The 19085-nt window shown below is 25.9% G+C and overlaps 1 long non-coding RNA gene across 1 annotated transcript in view; it reads left to right on the top strand.

The window, feature by feature from the left end:
- LOC107437847 (uncharacterized) overlaps positions 1 to 19085 on the top strand; it is a 339730-nt gene that overhangs the window by 16429 nt on the left and 304216 nt on the right. Inside the window, exon 2 of the long non-coding RNA XR_015429297.1 lies at positions 10479 to 10658. This is a non-coding gene — a long non-coding RNA (uncharacterized LOC107437847). The remainder of the gene's footprint in view (positions 1 to 10478; positions 10659 to 19085) is intronic.

Below are 19085 nucleotides of genomic sequence, written 5' to 3'. Positions count from 1 at the left end.
AGCAATTGAATTTGAAAGCAAATTAACATTTACAGAGACTGGTAAAAGAAAAGTAAAGAAAATAATAGTTTAGTCTTTATTTGGGTGACATTGCTTAGTCGAATTAATGAGGCATTCAGTAAAGAAGGTGAAAGTGCAATTTCTAGAACTCATTCAAGAAAAAAAAATTGCAACAGTATGATTGCTATGCATCATTAATTATCTGATTAATTCTCTTAGTAACTGCATTCATACTCTTTGAAAAAATATGGATATACCAAAAATTAATTTTCAAGAATGCAATTAAAGCTAGTTTATTCCTATGATAATAAATATACGAAATCTGCATTTATATTTTCGGAAGAAAAATAAAACAATAAGTAATACCTCTGAGGCGTAAAATTAAGACTTTAGTATTTTAATGCTCTTATTTTCTGAAGAAAAAAATTTAAATTAGTTTCAAAATTTACAGTTATTTTTATGCGTTGGATTTTGCAAAGAATTTAAATGTGTGCAAATCATATTGTTTCTTAATTTTTTATATGTTCTCTATTTTGATGTTTATCTATATCGATGTATTTGTATGTTATCTATTTCTTATTTTCATATACAGTCAGATCCCACTATAGTGAACCATCAGGGGACTCAGCAGTAAGTCGGTGGTTCACTATGTTCGAAATCTAAGAAAAAATATTTCTTGGCATATTATGGTATTGTTAAAAAAAGGGATTGCAATCGTACATAGTTTGTTTTGCATATATTATTGACTAACTAAAAATGTAGTCTCTTTGCAATATCACTTATTTTACTTTCTTTTTTAACCCTACTAATTCATTTATTAAAAAGTTGATAGCTTTTGTTTCAAAGTATGAAGCATTTCTGGGAGATGGTTATAGTTTTTCACCATTGAAATATTTACACGTTAATTTTTCTATATTTCGTAGCTTCATTTATAAGCGCGAAAAAATATGTTGCTAATTTAAACTGTGAAATGCTCTACAATTTGAAACAAAAGTTATTAACTTTCCTATAAAATAAAAAGTATGGTTAATAAAAAGTGAGATAAAATAGTCTTCTTTTTTATGAATCATATTTAAACAATAAAAAAAAATTGTTGAGATGAAAACCACGAAAAATTCCAATGGTTAGTCGAATGGCAAGGGAATGCTAAACCATGATACATTTACCACTGAGGATATTTTAGGTACCATAGCGAACCATCTATCTCCCGAGCCAATTTTTTATTGTACAGGACGCAGCAGTCTGCTTTCGATTTATAAAAAAAAATCGGGATATCTATTTTTCTAAGTTAGCAACAAATATAAGGCTTGACTAGTTGCAAAGCGATTCTCCCGCATAAGGTGTTCATGTGACTTAGTACAAAAGATTTAAAGAGGATATAGAAAAGAAGTTTAGGCAAATTTTGAATACCAATACATTAGAAAAGCTCATTCCAGGAGGCTAAAATCTGGTAAAATTACCGTACAGTATGGTAATGATATTTTTTTAAAAAGAAAAACATATTTCTGGTTAATAAAACCAAAATATACGGTATTTAAGCCTAGCATTTAATTACTGCTCCGCTTATATGGTAACAGCATACCAGGAATTCTAGTTTTCAAAACTATACCTCTTATTACCAACACATCTAGTAAAATATACAAAACTGAAAGAAAAAATTTCCGAATAGATAGCTTTTATGCCTTGCTTTGAGGTATCATGATAAAATTACTACATTTTACCACACTTACCAACTTTTACCACATGTTATAAAATCATATATTATTGTTAATTTAGCATAATCATTACCAATATGCATCGATAGAAGTTACCAAACTTTTTGGTGTTACCATAGAGCCAGTTTTGATCTTACTTTTTTTGTCAGTGCTCTAACCACAAAAAAGAGAGAGACTCAATATTTCAACCATTCCTAGAAATGATGATAATTGAATATATTATATGCTCAATAGATCCGTATTTTGTGAAAGAAAAAACAAGTATTTTTAATGAAATTAGTTAAGTAATATAATTAATTTTATTTCAGTTTCATACAAAACTGAAATTACTTGACAATGAAGATAAGCTTGAATACACTGCAAGAAAATAACTACTTCAATTCAACAGAACTGGGGCAACATAATAAGTTGTTCCAATTAAGGGGCTTAAATCTGACTTAAAAGCTTTTAAATTTGATTATTTTTCATAATGAACAGGTTTAAAGGTGTATATTTTTATAATTCACCAATTTTTTTGTTCTAGCTATTATTTGTATAAAATGAACAATCCAAAAGTAGTTGAAGCGAAACGATATGGTTGATAGTATAGAATTTAATTTGCTTTAAAATATTTCAAGGCGGAAAAAGTCAGCATATTTTAAGCATTCAAAAATAGGCACCTGTTCTCAAGACTTGCCAGACTTTAATGAGGAAAATGAGAGATATTTTTTAACGGAAAATGTAAAGTTGCTATCGAAGAAATGGATAATAAATGAAAGTGAAAACAGAACTAAGAAACTCGAAACACTTTGTGAATATTCACTGCATAATTTTCAATAAACGTGTCACATACACCATATATTTCACTAAATAGGAAAATTTCTTGACTTGTTCAAAGCTGTCCCAAGCTAGTTCAAAGGTACATTCATCATAGAGCATGTTCGAAATTCTTTTTAAATTTTTTTAATTTTATGAGTTGAGAAAATATTCAATTTTAGCTTAACAAGTTAAAAAGGTATGTTGATTGCGTTTGTTGAATTTTCTACTTAATATACGTATGTTGAATTTTCTATTTAAATTACACACAATAAGTTATAAGTATGAGAAATATGAACTTTCCAAAAAAATCAATTCAAAGGTGCACCTCTTTCCTCTGTATAGGAGATCTAAAAGTTTTTTAAATGTTACAATTGTGTTCAGACAATGTGATCTGGAATAAAAATTAAGAAAAGTCCGAAAATAAATTTTTTTCTTAATTATTCCAAAAGGCATAGTTATTTTAGTTTGGAAAAGTGGTCGAAATTTGAAGTGGTCTTTATTTAATTTAATTTTCGAGATGATTTTTGGGTGTTAATGTTTAGATATCGAGACAATTTTTGGATATTCTTTATCTATATTTACGTCCAGTGGCGTGTAAAAGTATGAGGAGGCTAAATTTTGTATTAGATGCCCCTAAAGAGTAGCATAAAATAATGTTAGGATAAATAAACTTTATTTACTTAAAAGGTAAAAACCATATATACTCGCGAAAAATATAAATCCATATTATGAATTCCTTCTTATTTTAATGTATATATATATATTTTATTGCATTTAAATCCAAAAATTACTTACTTATCCTCTTCATGCCGAAGTGGCACAAAAGACATCGAATCTTTTTCTCCACACACTCCTGTCTTTGGCCAAATTAATTTATGGTTTGTTTTCAACCAAATATTCTTAATCTTTATAAGATAAATGCTTTTAAAATTTTAATGACCTAAAACATTTTTTTCTAAAAATTTGTTTATAATTATTATTTTATTCTTAAGAAAGTAATTAACTTCAGTGGTTAATAATAATTTCCTTCTTTCTATTCAGAAGAAAAAAAACTACTTAAAGAGATTTAAAAAAAACTACTACATAATGGTAATACTACCGAAAAAATAAAAAATAATCTTTAATTTTTAAGTCCTTATAAAATTATTTCTTGATCCAATTTTCGCATGTCCGCTTGAAAAAAAATTCTTAATGTTACGTTTTCTGATTTATTACTTCATATTTTAAAGATTAACTTAAAATAAAATATTTCATTAGGATAAAAAGTAGAAAAAAAGGACTGGTAAGAAATATAATTAATAGATCTTACCATATTTTTAAAATAAAAATAAAAAATATTTACATAATAAATTTTATATGATAAATTTTACATAATAAATTTAATTATGATATTTAATATTAGCATATTTATCTCATAATAACTAAATTTTACTTTTAAAACAATGGGAAAGTGAAAAATTATATAACAGAGAGAATGCATTAAACTTGGAAAAAAACGGTTCCAAAAATTATGAAAAATTTATTGAAAATGAATTTGTACCACAGTTTGAAAATGCAAGAAGTAAAAATAAAGGAATAAACAAAACCTAACGCTACAGAACGCTTTCAAAAATTTCATAAACACTTTGCGTGAGTCAAATGTTTTAAGAAACTTGCAGTATATAAATATTAAATATTAATATTTATGCAATAAATAGTAAGAATTTTCAGTGGAATCTAATGAAAAAAAGTCACGTTAAATTCCTTGAAAAATTTCGAGCATTTAAATATCAAAATTCAATAAAAACAAAACTCCCTAGTAACTAAGAATTTATTTTGTACCTAGATCACGTACAACTTTTATAGTCTATCTTTCGATTCTTATGAAATTATGGCATTTGAGTTATATTTTTCAAGAAAAAAATTTAAACCAGTGAAATATCAAATAATAGGCTTTATAGATCGATAAATCTTCTGATTAATATTTTCTTTTACTTAACAGATGATACAGGCGAAATAAAACAAAGGTCATTCTTTTAGAATGGCTAAAATCTGGAAAGTCTTAGTTTCACAAATGACGATTAACTAAAATCAGTTTTGAAACATTAATCAGAGGCTATTTAGCTCTAATAATGGTTAATGGTAAATAAGATAAATTTCAAATAATAGGTTATATCGATCGAAAAATCATCTGATTAATTTTTTTTATGCTTAACAAATGATACAGGTGAAATAAAACAAAATAATTTTCTTAGAATGGCTAAAACCAGGAATGTCTTAGTTTCACAAATAAAGATTAATTCAAATCCGTTTTGAAACATTAATCAGAGGCTATTTAACTTTAATAATGGTTAATGTTAAACCAGCGAAATTTTAATAATAGGCTATATCAATCGAAAATCTTCTGATTCATTTTTTTTACTTAGCAGATGATACAGGTGAAATAAACGGAAGTAATTCTCTGGCTAAAACCTGGAAACTCTTGGTCTAAACTGTTACAAATGAAGATTAATTCAAATTCGCTTTGAAACATTAATCAGAGCCTATTTAGCTCTAATAATGGTTGAATTTTTTGAATTTATTGTCGAAATTTTCTATGAAGAAAATTATTGCAGTTGTGCACGTACCTTAAAATTCAAAAGATCCTTGGAAGTTTAATTTAGTAATGTGGTGGATTACGCAAAATATTATATAAAATATGAAATTTCAATTGCATTTAAACAATTTTTCCTTATGTAAGGAAAAAAACCGTTCAAAAGCAATTTTTTTTACTTAAAATAATATAAGTTTGAGGTTTTAAAGCAAATTCAGTTCTAACATTTCATTGAAATTTTACCAGAATTATAACAGTACACAGATAACAGGCAAATGTTTTTCTTTTCTTATCTTTTCTTTTTTTTTTTCATTTTTGTTTGGTTGGAATAGAAAGTTTGATTAATTAATAACTTTTTAAACTGAGTAGAAATATTAGTATGTTATCTTTTCTCTTCTTTTTTCTCAATTTTGTTTGGTTGGCATAGAAAGTTTGACTAATTAATAATTTTTTAAACTGAGTAGAAATATTAGTATGCTAAGCTTGTTTCTTTAAAGATAGAATAACGGCATGTAAAAAACATTTAAAAAAAATAAAACTTGTAAGCTTTTATTTACAGATAATTTTTGTTTTTGCTTTTTTAAAAAAATTTTAGCTTTGTACAGGTTTTCATATTCAACACTTCGTTTGTGATGAAAACTTAATGATCAGGCCAATTTTCACTTTTAATGATTAAAGAAAGTAATATTTAAGCCTGCTCAAATAAACATTGTTTCAGTGATGGTCATATAATTTAAAATAAACCTTGAGAAGATGAATTAATTCTCCCTCCGAGAACGCTTTCTACTCTTGATTTGCGAATGATGATTCATCCTCAATTTCAGAAATTTTTTCTAATCTTGTTCTGTAAATGCAGATTGAATCTCAATTTAAAGAGCTGCTTATTCCAGCGTAATGTGAACCTCATAGCACGCAAACTGACATAGTTAAATTTAACATTGTTTCAATCTCGCACGGTTTATTTACTAATTATTTGTAAACCTTGTTGGGCTTCGTGATAAAGATATTTCTGACACTAAAATTAACCTTACACTGATATCTGGGTACATACTTATCAGCTCTAAATAATTTAGAATACGATAATATTCCTATTATTTAATTAAATTGAAATAAATATAATATTTTTACTTTGAAATTCTTTATTGTTAGATAAGATTAACGGTGGCATAATATTTGATGCATACTTGCAGTAGCTAAAATATTAACATGAAGTTTTTTTACAAAAAATTGCCTAAATTTTCTAAATTTTCTAGACCAAAATTTTTATAATGATTTAATTATTAAAATTTTTCCAAGATTTTTTAACTATATAGTTACCTAAATTTTATTTGTTATGTGAGAAAAAGGCAGAAAAGTCAAGAGAAAAAAATATTTAATAAAATTACCGTAATATAAGGCAATGACATTTTTGATTTAAAAGAAACAACAACTAATTCAAGCTAATAAAGCTTAAATATACGAATTTTAAACCATTCAGTTGATAATTTTTACGTTCATATGGTAAGTTTTGGTTTTAAAAATTATAGATCCTATTTCCACACACTAAATAAAAAATACAAAACTGTAAGTTAAACTTAACAGAATAAATGGTTTTTATACCATGCTCTAAGTTAACATGATAAAATTGCCAAATTTTACCAACTTTATCCAAAATTATAAAACTACATTTTATTGAAAATTTCACCAAAATCGTTATCAAGACACTTCGAAATAAATTACTGAGCATTTTGGTGTTCCCGTAGAGCTAAATTTTACCATTATCTATTAGCTTTGACATGCTTTTTTTCTCTGTGTGTAACTTTTAACTTTCAGTTTTCCTAAACATTATACTTTCATTTGTTTAAAAGACCCTTCCTTAAAGGAAAAATATCTTTTAAAGGATGAACAAACCTTAATCTGTATTAATTACTACTTATCAATCATAAGTAATTTAAGACTTCGGATGTTCTCATTTATACCAGAGAATCGAACAGGGTTTGCTCAGCAAACTTTTGAATTCTTCTGTGAGCTGGCGAGTGTTAGCAGACAGAAGAAAGAGTCCCCTCTCTATTTATACTTGTAATTCTTTCATTATTAACAATGAAACTAATTAATTTTACAAACTGATCGGTATCTTTATTTTTATATTTAATAAAAGCTAGTTGGGTTGATCTACATTCAAATTACAATATGAATGTATTATGAACTTTTATCTGTTCAATTTTGCGTTCTCAAAAGATTAAATACTTAAAAGAAATTTTAATATCGTTAGCTTATTATATACTTCGGTCTTTTAGTTTAGCTTTGAGTAAGTGGTAAATTTTTAAAAGGAAATTCTAAAAATATATCTATTGGGAATAATTTTCAATTAAACACTGCATGGAGAAAAACAATTGCGGTGAAATTACCGCACTGTATGGTAGGAACATTACCGATTTTTAAAAAAAACTACAATTCTGGTAATGAAATCCAAAATATACGAATTTTAAACCTCCATTTCATAATTTTTCTGGAATTCTGGGAATCAAACCAGGTTACCAGGAATTCTAGGAATCAAACTTATGTTTCTTATTACCCATATTTAGTAAAAAATACAAAACTCAAAAGTAAAGTTAACCTAATAAATGTTTTTGATAATAATGGCTCTAAGATATGATTAAATTACGAAATTTTATCACATTGACCAAATATATCATTTATTATAAAAACATATTTTCTTGCTAATTATACTAAAATTATTATCAAAACTCTTGGGTAAAATCTACCGAGTTTTTGGTGTTCCCATAGAACCACGATACGATAAATTGTACCCTTTTCTGGCAGTTTTGTCCATACTTTGTTCCTTAGCGTGTTAACAAGTATAAATAGAATAATACAATCGTTATTTAAACATTGATCTACACAAGTCTGATCAATTATTAAATATAAATACTGATATAATGTTCATGTCAGTATTTATAGCATCATTAGTATTATTATCAGAATTACTTCTGTTAAAATTGCCGAGCTTTTTGGTGCTCTCCTAGATCCAGAAATGTGGTAAATTTTACCATATTCTGGTAAGTTATGCCTGGTAGTTATGACCATATTTTTTTGCAGTGTAATTTTGATTTGGTTAAAATGATAATTTCATTTCTGTAGATATTAAAGGAGGTTAGATTTTATAACTCGGTTTGAAATAGACAACTTTTACATGCTTTTTCAATAAATTCGGAATATTTTCATTTTGCTTTGTTTTATCCTTATTGTTGTGATGTCCTCTTATATTTTTAAAATGAAAAAAAGAAACTGTCATTTTAAATTTTAATTTTTCGTCAAAAATTTTATTTTAAAAATTAGCACAAAATATCTGCACAGAAATTTTTTAAAAATAAGAACATTTAAAAAAAAAAGGAACAAAACAAGAAATAAAAAACGAAGCATTCAAGTTTTGAAAAACAATTTGGAATTTCCTTGGAAAAGTTTTTTTTATTATAAATATCAGAACGGAACTTATAAGAATAAGTATTTTCTACAAATAAAACACATGTGTAGAGTTTGTTTTAATATCATAATCAAAATTTTAATTAAAATTTCTTTCAACCTTTTTTTAACTACATTGGTTTTACAGTGAGAAAAATTGTATGGTCAAAACTATCAAAAAATGAAAAAAATTATCATGTTCCTATCTCTATGGGAACACAAAAAAGCTCGTTTATTTTAACCGAAGTGCTTTGCTAATGGTTTTAGTAAAATTAAAAAGGAAATATAGTTTTATAATATTTGATAAAATTTGATATTTTTATCATAATAACTTAAAGCATGGCATAAACACCATTTATTTTGTTAAATTTACTTTTCAGTTTCTTATTTTTTCTAAATGAGTGGGAATTAGGACTATAAATTTGAAAACCAGAATTTCCGATAAACCGTTACCATACGAACGGAAAAATTTCCAATTTAGTTATTTAAATACCATATTTTTGGGGTTTTCATTCCAGAATGACTTTTTTCCCCAAACATATCGTTACCATACAGTACGGTAATTTTACCATAATTTGCTTCTTTGTGCAGAGTTATTTTACTATCGTTAAAAAAACTTTAATTTAAATTTTATTAAAGTTTTTTGTTTCTCAATCGTTTTTATCAAATACATTTAAATTTTAAGTTTTAGATGTAATTGAAACTTGAACGCTGCATTTTGTGAGAAATTTTTAATTTTACAACAATTATGATTTGAATGTTTGCGACATGTAAACAGCGTATTAAAAAAATTGCTTAATTATTTCATTTTAGTTTATTTTGCACATAATGTTTGGAAAATTATATAGTCTGTGCAATATATGTTTTAGTTAAATGTCCAATTCTCTAATAAAATGAAAACAAAAAAAGAAAAATGAGTAATTAGAAATATATATAATAAACAGACACTTATGCTATAAATTTATATAGCAGGCATGTCTTTTTCAGTGACTTTATTTTTAATTTAACTTTAAACTTTATGCATTTTAAAGAAGTCGAATCTCGAAGTGTGCTTACAGTTAAGCTATCAAATTGGGTTATTTTTAAACATAGTGAAAGCTTTTAGGAACTTCAAGTTTAATTTTTCAATATTCTTCTTTAAAATGCGATGTTAAAAACAATTTCATATGGAAAAAAATATATAATTTGTATTTGCATTAATTTACAATAATTAAGTGAAAATTTTAAACTCTTTTTAACATATTTTAATAATATTAACTAAAAATAAGTTGCAATCATTATAACGAGTAAAATAACTATAGAGAAATAACTACTCACCACGTAATTGCACGTTACGATTAATAAAGTGGCGTAATAACATAATTTTTTTAAAGTATTTTCGTGATACATATTATCGTCTTAATAATATACCTAGATATATTAAATAAAAACTAAAATTTCAATCACATAGACAATCGAAATGTGTAAACTTTAATGTATGAACTCTTAATTGGTTTCTGTTATTGGAGTTATATGAATACTTCTTTAAAGATATTTTAACTAATTGGGTCTATTTTAGTACTTTCGTTCTAGATGAAGACTTGAATATGATAGGTTCTATCATATGTATTAATGGTTTCTATTCTATTCTATTCTATTCTATTACATAATTATATTGTATAATTGTAAGCATCATATAAAATGTTGGAATTTGATTATCTTAAAAATTTTGTTATTATGTTTTATTTTAAAATAAGTGTATACTGCTATTTTAAAAAGAATATTTGATATGCATTATGATGTAGTAAGAATAATTTTATTTTGCTTTATCCGAAAATAATCTGCTTGGTGGATTTTGCACTTATTCTTGTTTAGTGCTTTTTATTTACAAACAATACCGATTTCCGATGTATTTCCATTTCAATTTCTGTTCATTGTGAGTTCTACATCCTGGATATTTTTCTTTTAAGTAGATACCGTTACCCTGAATACAACCACTCCACCTTCAAGGTCGCTTCAATGTCAAGGTTCAAGAACTTCCAGGAGGGCTCTTTAGAATGGTTTCCCTGCATTGAAAGTAAGCAAGCAGAAAAGATTGTTTGACAGATTTCTCATGCTCCATATAGAACATCGGTCATTGCACCTTGTAAGAGGTATGCAAACTTTTTTACCATCTTGGACACGATTTTTTTTTCTCCATCTTCACCTGAAAATATGAATGAAAGCGAAGGAAGTAATCATAATACGGTTAAATAAGGAATAAAATAACGTAAACATTTAAAAAATATCTTTTCTGATTGGCAAAAGAACTTAAAAGTTAGAAATATATAAATAAAAAAATAATTATAACAACTTGAGAAAAATATGTCTGCTTTTCTTTTAAATTATTTACTAGGAAAAAAACAATACAATTTATAAAATAACTCAAATGCAATGTAAAGAGGAAATTCTCAATAATTCGTTATGCATGTATATATTTTCATGAATAAAATGAAGGATTGGCTGTTTTAAGGAAATGAAATCACAATAATAAAAATAAAATAAGAATATTATACCATTCCGAAATTTTTTGTTAATCAATATTTATGTTGATTGTATTGACTCTTTTTATTAAGCTGTTTTTCATTGATTAAACAATTATTATAATTTAGTATAGACCAATCTTCAGGAAAATTCCAAAGCAGTAAAACTTATCAAGTTAAAATCTAATATCAGGAACCGAACTTATCCTATATAATCATTGAGAAAAAATTATGGTTCAAATTCCAAAATATGATAAAATTTATGGTGTTAATGGCTCATTGGAAACACCAAAGAGGTTGATACTTTTTTCCGAAGCGCTTTGGTTATGACTTTTGGTAAAAGTAGCAATAAAATATGGTTTTATTACCATGCAGTTTGATAGTAAATGTGATAAAAATTGGTAATTTTAATCATTGTACTTGCATAAAAACCTTTTATTCGGTTAAATTTACCTTTCTATTTTGTATTTTTACTAAATGTGTAATTTACAAATTTATAGATTTCCTGGTTCCTGAAAATTCTGATTTTCACCACATGAACTATAATCTTAAAAACCAGAATTTCTGATAAAATTACCAAATGCATATGTTAAGTACGATATATTTTGATTTTATTGACAGAATAAAAAAATTTTCTTCCTTACCAGAAAGATTTTGTAACCTGACATCCTGTTTCAGGCGTATGCTGTATATGAATTTTTTTATACTATTACTGAATGTATTTTACGAAATTAGTGAAATAATATAAAAGGATATATTAAACCTCTTGGAGAGTTGATCTCAAGGAAAAATATTAAAGGCTTTATAACAACTAGTTTTTTAACTATAAACTTTGAAATGTTAAACCGAATATAATTTCAAATTTTCTAATTGCATAAAAGTTTTTGTGAATTATATTTTAAGAACGTTGTTTGTAAATTAATAGCATGTATAACTAACAAAATAAGTATATTTGTTTTATTTCTTATTTTTTTAATAAATTTATAAAGTGAATTGTAATCCTTCATGCAATTTATTTCATTTCCTAAGATATAGGGTGTATTTTCTGAATGAATTTTTAAAGTTGAGTAAACATTTTTTTATTCAGTTTCAACTTGATTGGTGATACATAAGGAATATATTATACAATATTAATTTTTTGATCCAATTTTCTTACAGAGATAAAATATCCATTATATTCAATTCTTATATCTAAAAATAGCGTATTATAAGATAAGATTAAAAAAAAAATCATCCCGATTTTTAAGTTGATCCCCTGCTAAGTTAACAACTGAAGCGATGCAATTTACATAGGTTTCCCCGTTTCTTGTCCTAAAATTTCAATTACAATTTTTTTCATAGCACATATAAAATGAAAGCATTTTAAGCTAAATATATATTTTTAAGCATAGATATTTTAGAAAAAATCGTTTTATTCAACCGTTAATCTATTAAATTAAATTAAATTTTGATATGTTTCTTCACCATTTCTTGAAATTTTTTTAAGTCTATATAATTAAATTATGATAAGTACGAACATATAAAAAAACATTTCTATTTCTTAAAGTTTTTATTAATTCTTATGCATCATGCAATATCTACGACAAACTCTAGTAGAAAAACATATTTTTTATTCCGAATTTCTAACTTAAATAAAATATAATGAATTCGGTGAATTAGTTAATTTCATCTCTGTACATAGGTCTCAAAAACAATAAGACAGAAAATTGTTCCTTTTCATGTTATTTAGAACAAGGGTAAACAAATCTGTGTTTCTTAAAAAAAGTGCTCATATTTTTCTTTTTAAAGTTTATTTATAATTTAAATATCTGCCCCTTCGTATAACGTCTGTCGCTCTCAGTCAATTACTTGCCTTTGTCTAAAATTCTAGTATCAATAAAATATTTTTGTATGAAGTTTGGTGACGTTTGAATTATTTTTCTGTTCAAATCCTCTTCCTAAAATGCGAAAAATGATTTGTTTCTATTCAATTTTAGATATAACTAAACAGACCTCACTTTATTTTATATTTAAATCTATTACTTGATAGAATGCCTCTTAAATAATTACATACTTTAAAACAAATTTATTATATAAATAAAACTATCTTGTTGCTTAAAAGATGGTTCATTTTGACAAATTCTACTTATCGGTTTTTATTTTAATATATGTTTTCCTCTCTCTACAGCTAAAAGCAGGCCAGAGTGGCCCCAGCGACTTTTTCTTTCCCAGATCAGATGAATGTTGTTTCCAATTAGTTACTTTTAACGCAATTTTAACGTTTTTATATGTTTTTCTACCTCATCAAAACATCTAAGTGAAGATCTTCTTCGCTTTTTTAAGTCATCTGGCCTCTTGAAGGTTAACAGTTTTGTGGTGTTGCAATTCTTTGATTGAAATAAGTGACCAAGATACCATATTCACTTTGGTTTGATGATTTTAAATACGTCATTTTAATACTTTTTTTTAGACAGCAACGAACAAAAAACAACAGCAGCCTGTTTTGATTGTCCGGCTTTTTCTTTCATAGGGGACTATGGCAGCAATCAGATTAAGTGCTTAATGCATACTCAATTTTGTCCTATTGCTATTTAGAGCCCTGATGTGATTAGATTGAAGATTAAATTATTTTTTTCACACTGAATGTGAAATAAAATTTATTTAGCTCCTTCTTCCTAATAGTACTATTAGAAATTTTTTTATAATTAGCCATAAAGATGTGAAATTGGAATTCAATCTCTCTTTTTGTCAACACAAAGTTTTCGGTGGGAAAAAAAGCAATTTTTAGAGTTAATTATGTTGATATTTGAAGTTTAATGAAAGATTTCGCACTCAAAAGGTATTTTATTTATTTATTTTTTCAGAAAAAACTTTAATTATTATTCAATGTAGTAATTCGCAAATAAATAAAGGACAAAATTTTAGGACATTTTAATGAAAACTGTAAAAATTATGGGGAAAAATTTTAAAGTTTAACAAACAACTGAATTTTTTTTAGCTTATTAAAAATGAATATAAAAAATATTTTAGTTAATTTCCGATCTCTTTTAACTTATCAGGAGATTATTCAAAATTACAAGACACTAACTAAAAAAATATTATTTTTTTTTTAAAAAATCAAATATATTTAATTTTGAATCAACTGTAATAAAGTTAAAGAATATTTTTCAGTTTTTTAAAACATTATTTATCAAATAATTAGCTTTTATTTTTACGAAAATTTACTTTTCTTTCGAAGTAACGAACAAAAAAAAAAAAAAAAAAAAAAAAAAAAAAAAAAAAAGAAATCAGAAAAATCAAAGAGCATCGAGTTTTTTGTTTTTATTTTGAGCTTTCTTTAAAAATGTTAATACTCAAGTCCTGTTTGCGGTAAATTATTTGCATTATTAATTGAAATAATTAAGTATGTAGGCATTCGGTTTTTGAACAGCAATGATTTCATTCGAGCTTTTGCCTTTTTTTTCTTCTTTTTTTCCCTATAAAAATAAAACAAAAATTTAATAGAAATAAATATAGTTTGAATAGTAAGCATGATAAATATCAATAATGTTTATAATGAGGTTAATAATTAATTAGTCAATGCTGTATATGAAGTTTTAAAAAACTAAGTAAGATGTGAATGTTTAAAAAAAATTAAATAATTTCAATAAAAACAAGCATAGTGTCGAAATTGCTATCCAGTCTAATTCTAAAAAGCAGTAAACAAGAAAATGTACCGTTTTTGATTTTGGACTTCGGTTAAAAATCATGATACAATAATTTATTATCCTTTCAAAGTTCAATTGAAGCATTTTTGTAAGCTGGTTAGCCTTTTTTATTATTATTATTGGTTTTGAGTAATAGGGAAAAATTAATAATAATATAATTTACATACACTCTGCATAAGAAATTTAGATGTTCCAGTAAAATTATTTAGTAATGCAATTTTATAGTTAATATGAAAACTAAATAATGTTTAGATAATTTTTTGAAACTATGATTTCTAAATAAACAAGTATAATGTCTAAATAACATGATTTTAAGAAATAGGCAGCAAGAGAACATGCAATGTTTTTAATTCTGATCCTCTCAAGAAATTCTTAATTTTATTCTCCAACGAAAACATTAAAATATAAAACAATAAAAATAGACTATGCATAATAAATGTATATTAATAAATAGATCGGATGTTAATAAGTTGTTATAATTAGAATAAAAGCAAAATAATGCGTCAGTTATTAAAAAAAACAATAATTGCATGGTTTTAATCGTAACAAATTTAAGATAAAAATGGGTATGCAGTATAATTACGAAAAAAAAGAAGCAGGAACATTTATGTCGTTTTTGAATCTCTATCTATGTAAGGAATCCTGTGCCCCGTTTTCGTACTAGGATTGCCCCCGTTGGTGAATAGTTGCCATCATTTTTTGTGTTGTGTAAACTAGAATTTTTGCAGTGCATGTAGTCACTTTCTAATTTACTTTTTCAATGTTATAATTTTATTTATCTATTTATTAATTTTTCGTTTGCTTGTTTACTGATAACACATACTTTCATTCACAATAAAATCAATTTTATGGCTACGTTGCAAAAACATTTCTTTTCAATTTTTCTTTCACCTTTCTCAATTTTCTTGCTTCTTCAATTTTCACGTCTTTTATTTCACATTTTCGCTCTAATTCTTTTAAGCAATTTTGTGGATTTTATATAATTTTCAACACACTAACCACAGTTTTCTAATTAAAAAATTTTTTAGTTTACCTCAGCACCTAAAATGGTGGCAACTATACACCAAATGTTTTTGTTTAGTTTACCTCAACACCTAAAATGATGGCAACTATACACCAAATTTTTTTGTTTAGTTTACCTCAACACCTAAAATGGTGGCAACTATACACCAAATTTTTTTGTTTAGTTTACCTCAACACCTAAAATGGTGGCAACTATACACCAAATTTTTTTTGTTTAGTTTACCTCAACACCTAAAATGTTCGCAATTATACACCAATTTTTTTTTGTTTAGTTTACCTCAACATCTAAAATGGTGGCAACTATACACCAAATGTTTTTGTTTAGTTTACCTCAGCACCTAAAATGGTGGCAACTATACACCAATTTTTTTTGTTTAGTTTACCTCAACACCTAAAATGATGGCAACTATACACCAAATTTTTTTTGTTTAGTTTACTTCAACATCTAAAATGGTGGCAACTATACACCAAATTTTTTTGTTTAGTTTACCTCAACACCTAAAATGGTGGCAACTATACACCAATTTTTTTTGTTTAGTTTACCTCAACACCTAAAATGGTGGCAACTATACACCAAATTTTTTTGTTTAGTTTACTTCAACATCTAAAATGGTGGCAACTATACACCAAATTTTTTTGCAGTGTTCACAGTAAGAAATTTTGATGCATAAGTTGCCACCATTTTTAATGTTGAAATACACAAATTTTGTGTGAGTGAATAAAAAAATATGTGTGCGTTAAGCTTATAGGCTTGAACAGTAAGCAATACTGGGTATAACTGTATTACATTCTTAAAATATGTACGATGTCATAAATTTAAGATCACTTCAATAATTAATTAAAACATATTTACAAGAAAATTTTATGATGGATTCTCATTTTACCTTGGGGCTTAGGGCTATGTTTTTACTTATAGCCTCTGCGATGTTGTATTAAATTAAATAAAAATATTTAAATTTCAGTTGCATAAGGAAAGTAGTTAAAAATAAAATAAACATACATTATTATGTAATAAATGTAGACGTTATAATTAATAGATAGGATTAATGTAAAAACTAAATGATGTGTTAAAAAAATTACATATTTCCAATGAAAGCAAGATGTTAAATCAGCTACGCAGACTAATCCTAAGAGAGAGGAAGCTACAAAATGTATCCTGTTTTTGAGCCTGATCCGTGACAAATGTTGAGCCCCGTTTTTGATATGATAATTTATTTTGCCCTTCGACCTGATGCGATTTCATTTGCTGGCGGCCCCTCTTCCTTTCAAAATCAGAATCTGAACCTCATAGCACGGTGTCTCCGTTAATTTTCCCTATGCAAGACGTCGAATAGTTCACCTGAATTCCTAATGATTCTTGCTTTCTGATTGACTCCCTTTCGCCCCGCCCATAACCCTTTCGCGGCCAATCGAGTCGAAAGAGTGAGGCGGGGGGAACACAAGAGGATGGGAATATTTTTACTTTTTTATTATTTAATTTCTTTTTACATTTCTTTTTCCCTACATTTCTCTGTTAATGAGGGGAAAAGGTTCAGTGATCGAAACTGAATTACTAATTCGTTTTCCTTCACTCCTTTTTCTTTGCAGTACTCCTATTTCTTTCTCTTCGTGTGTTCGTGCTGTCTTCATTTGTGCTAAATAAGAAAAGAAAAAAATTCTTTTTCTTAACTTTCAATTCGATTATTTTAACTTTTTCCCTCCCCCCATCTTTTTGTGAGAAATTTTAGAAGAACATTTTCCTACCTTCCCTAGTTGTGTTTTCCTTTTTTCCCTATTAATTTCCCTACGGGATCGCATATAAAATACGCTCGTGATGTCATATACTAAGCACGCAACTCGCCATAATAGGCAGGATTTAAATACCATTTCATCTTTTATGCAAAAGAGATAAGATTTTATGACATATATCTGCCTCATATTTAGAATAAATTCTGTGGAGAGCTGTGTGTTGCCATTCCTAGCTTATTATTTTTGAAACATGCCTCGTTTGCTTATTTTAAAATTTCTACACTGCCTCGCTTTTAAAGAAATAAACCATATAACCTTAATTAAGGTTTAAAATTCGTATTAAATGAAAAATGTCATCAAAAACTTGACATATGAAAGAAATATTTTTTTTAAATAGAGAAACATACCGGTGTATTTCAAATGTATAAAAATATTCAATTTTTCAAACCATTACTTTTCTTTTGTATCATTAAATGAATTCCAGTAATATTTTATTATTTTACGTTCAAATTTAAAAAAAAAAAAAAAAAAAAAAAAAAAAAAAAAATTTCTTATTACGTAATTTCAGTTACTCAAAAATATGTATTACAAGTTATTTTAATCACCGTGTAAATTAATTAAGGAGTTTTGTATAGATTTTATGATTAGTTTATGCGTTTCAGCTTTGTTAGATGACATTATCAAATATAAATTTAACAAATTAAAAGCTACTGTTTTTCAGTTATAACTTAGATTTTTTGATAAAATTTTATTCTTAGCGTTGTGATTAAAATGTGACAACAGCTGCTGATTGTGTTGATAGCATTTCATTTAAATAATATTATGCTGAGAATATGTTATATATACTCTTAGTGACACTAAGTAAGCAAAAAATTAAAATAATATGTATATAATATTAAAGGAAACGTATTAAAAATATAGTTTAATTGTTAACTAGTTTAACAGTTAGATAATTAGGTTATGAAAATTAGCATTGACACTTTAAAAAATTGCTTATCAAATTACGGTAAAAAAGTACTGACACTTAGGTTACGAGTACTTTTTACCTAAACTTGATCCCGAATTTTTAACAATGTTGTATCCTAGCAATTATGTTTTATAAACTGCAATTAAGAATATCTCAAATTACTCATTAAGGATTAAAGATAAATTTTTGGCAATGTAGTACAATCAGTATTCAAAGCTCAAATCTTTCAATAATAAAGATCAATATAATATCATGCTTTGAATCAAAAACTAATTAATTGATTATGTTATATATTTCAGCAATTTTAATAATTTCTTAAATAATATATTTTTAATTATTGTGATCGCAATATTCTTAGGAAATAAAGCTTTTTAATAACAGCTTTTAGATCGATAGTTTTAATTATAATATAAATTTTCTTAATTGTGAGACAAAAATTTAAAAAGATATGCTTATTAACAAGAAGTTCTTTTAGATGTTTGAGAATTATTTTCTTGGTTTGTTAATTTAAAATCATACATTTGATATTTTCACTAAATCGTGATTGTCAAGTATCTTTATAAATAAGCGTGAAATTTGTACAATTTCTAAGGATATTATTAAAAGGAATCACATTAAACGAGTAATGTAATTTCATTATATTTCTGAAACAAA

This window comes from Parasteatoda tepidariorum, chromosome 9 (genome assembly GCF_982258835.1).
Source record: "Parasteatoda tepidariorum strain Cologne lab strain chromosome 9, Ptep-v5.0, whole genome shotgun sequence".
Taxonomy (NCBI): domain Eukaryota; kingdom Metazoa; phylum Arthropoda; class Arachnida; order Araneae; family Theridiidae; genus Parasteatoda; species Parasteatoda tepidariorum.
This window is presented reverse-complemented; position numbering and strand designations above follow the sequence as displayed.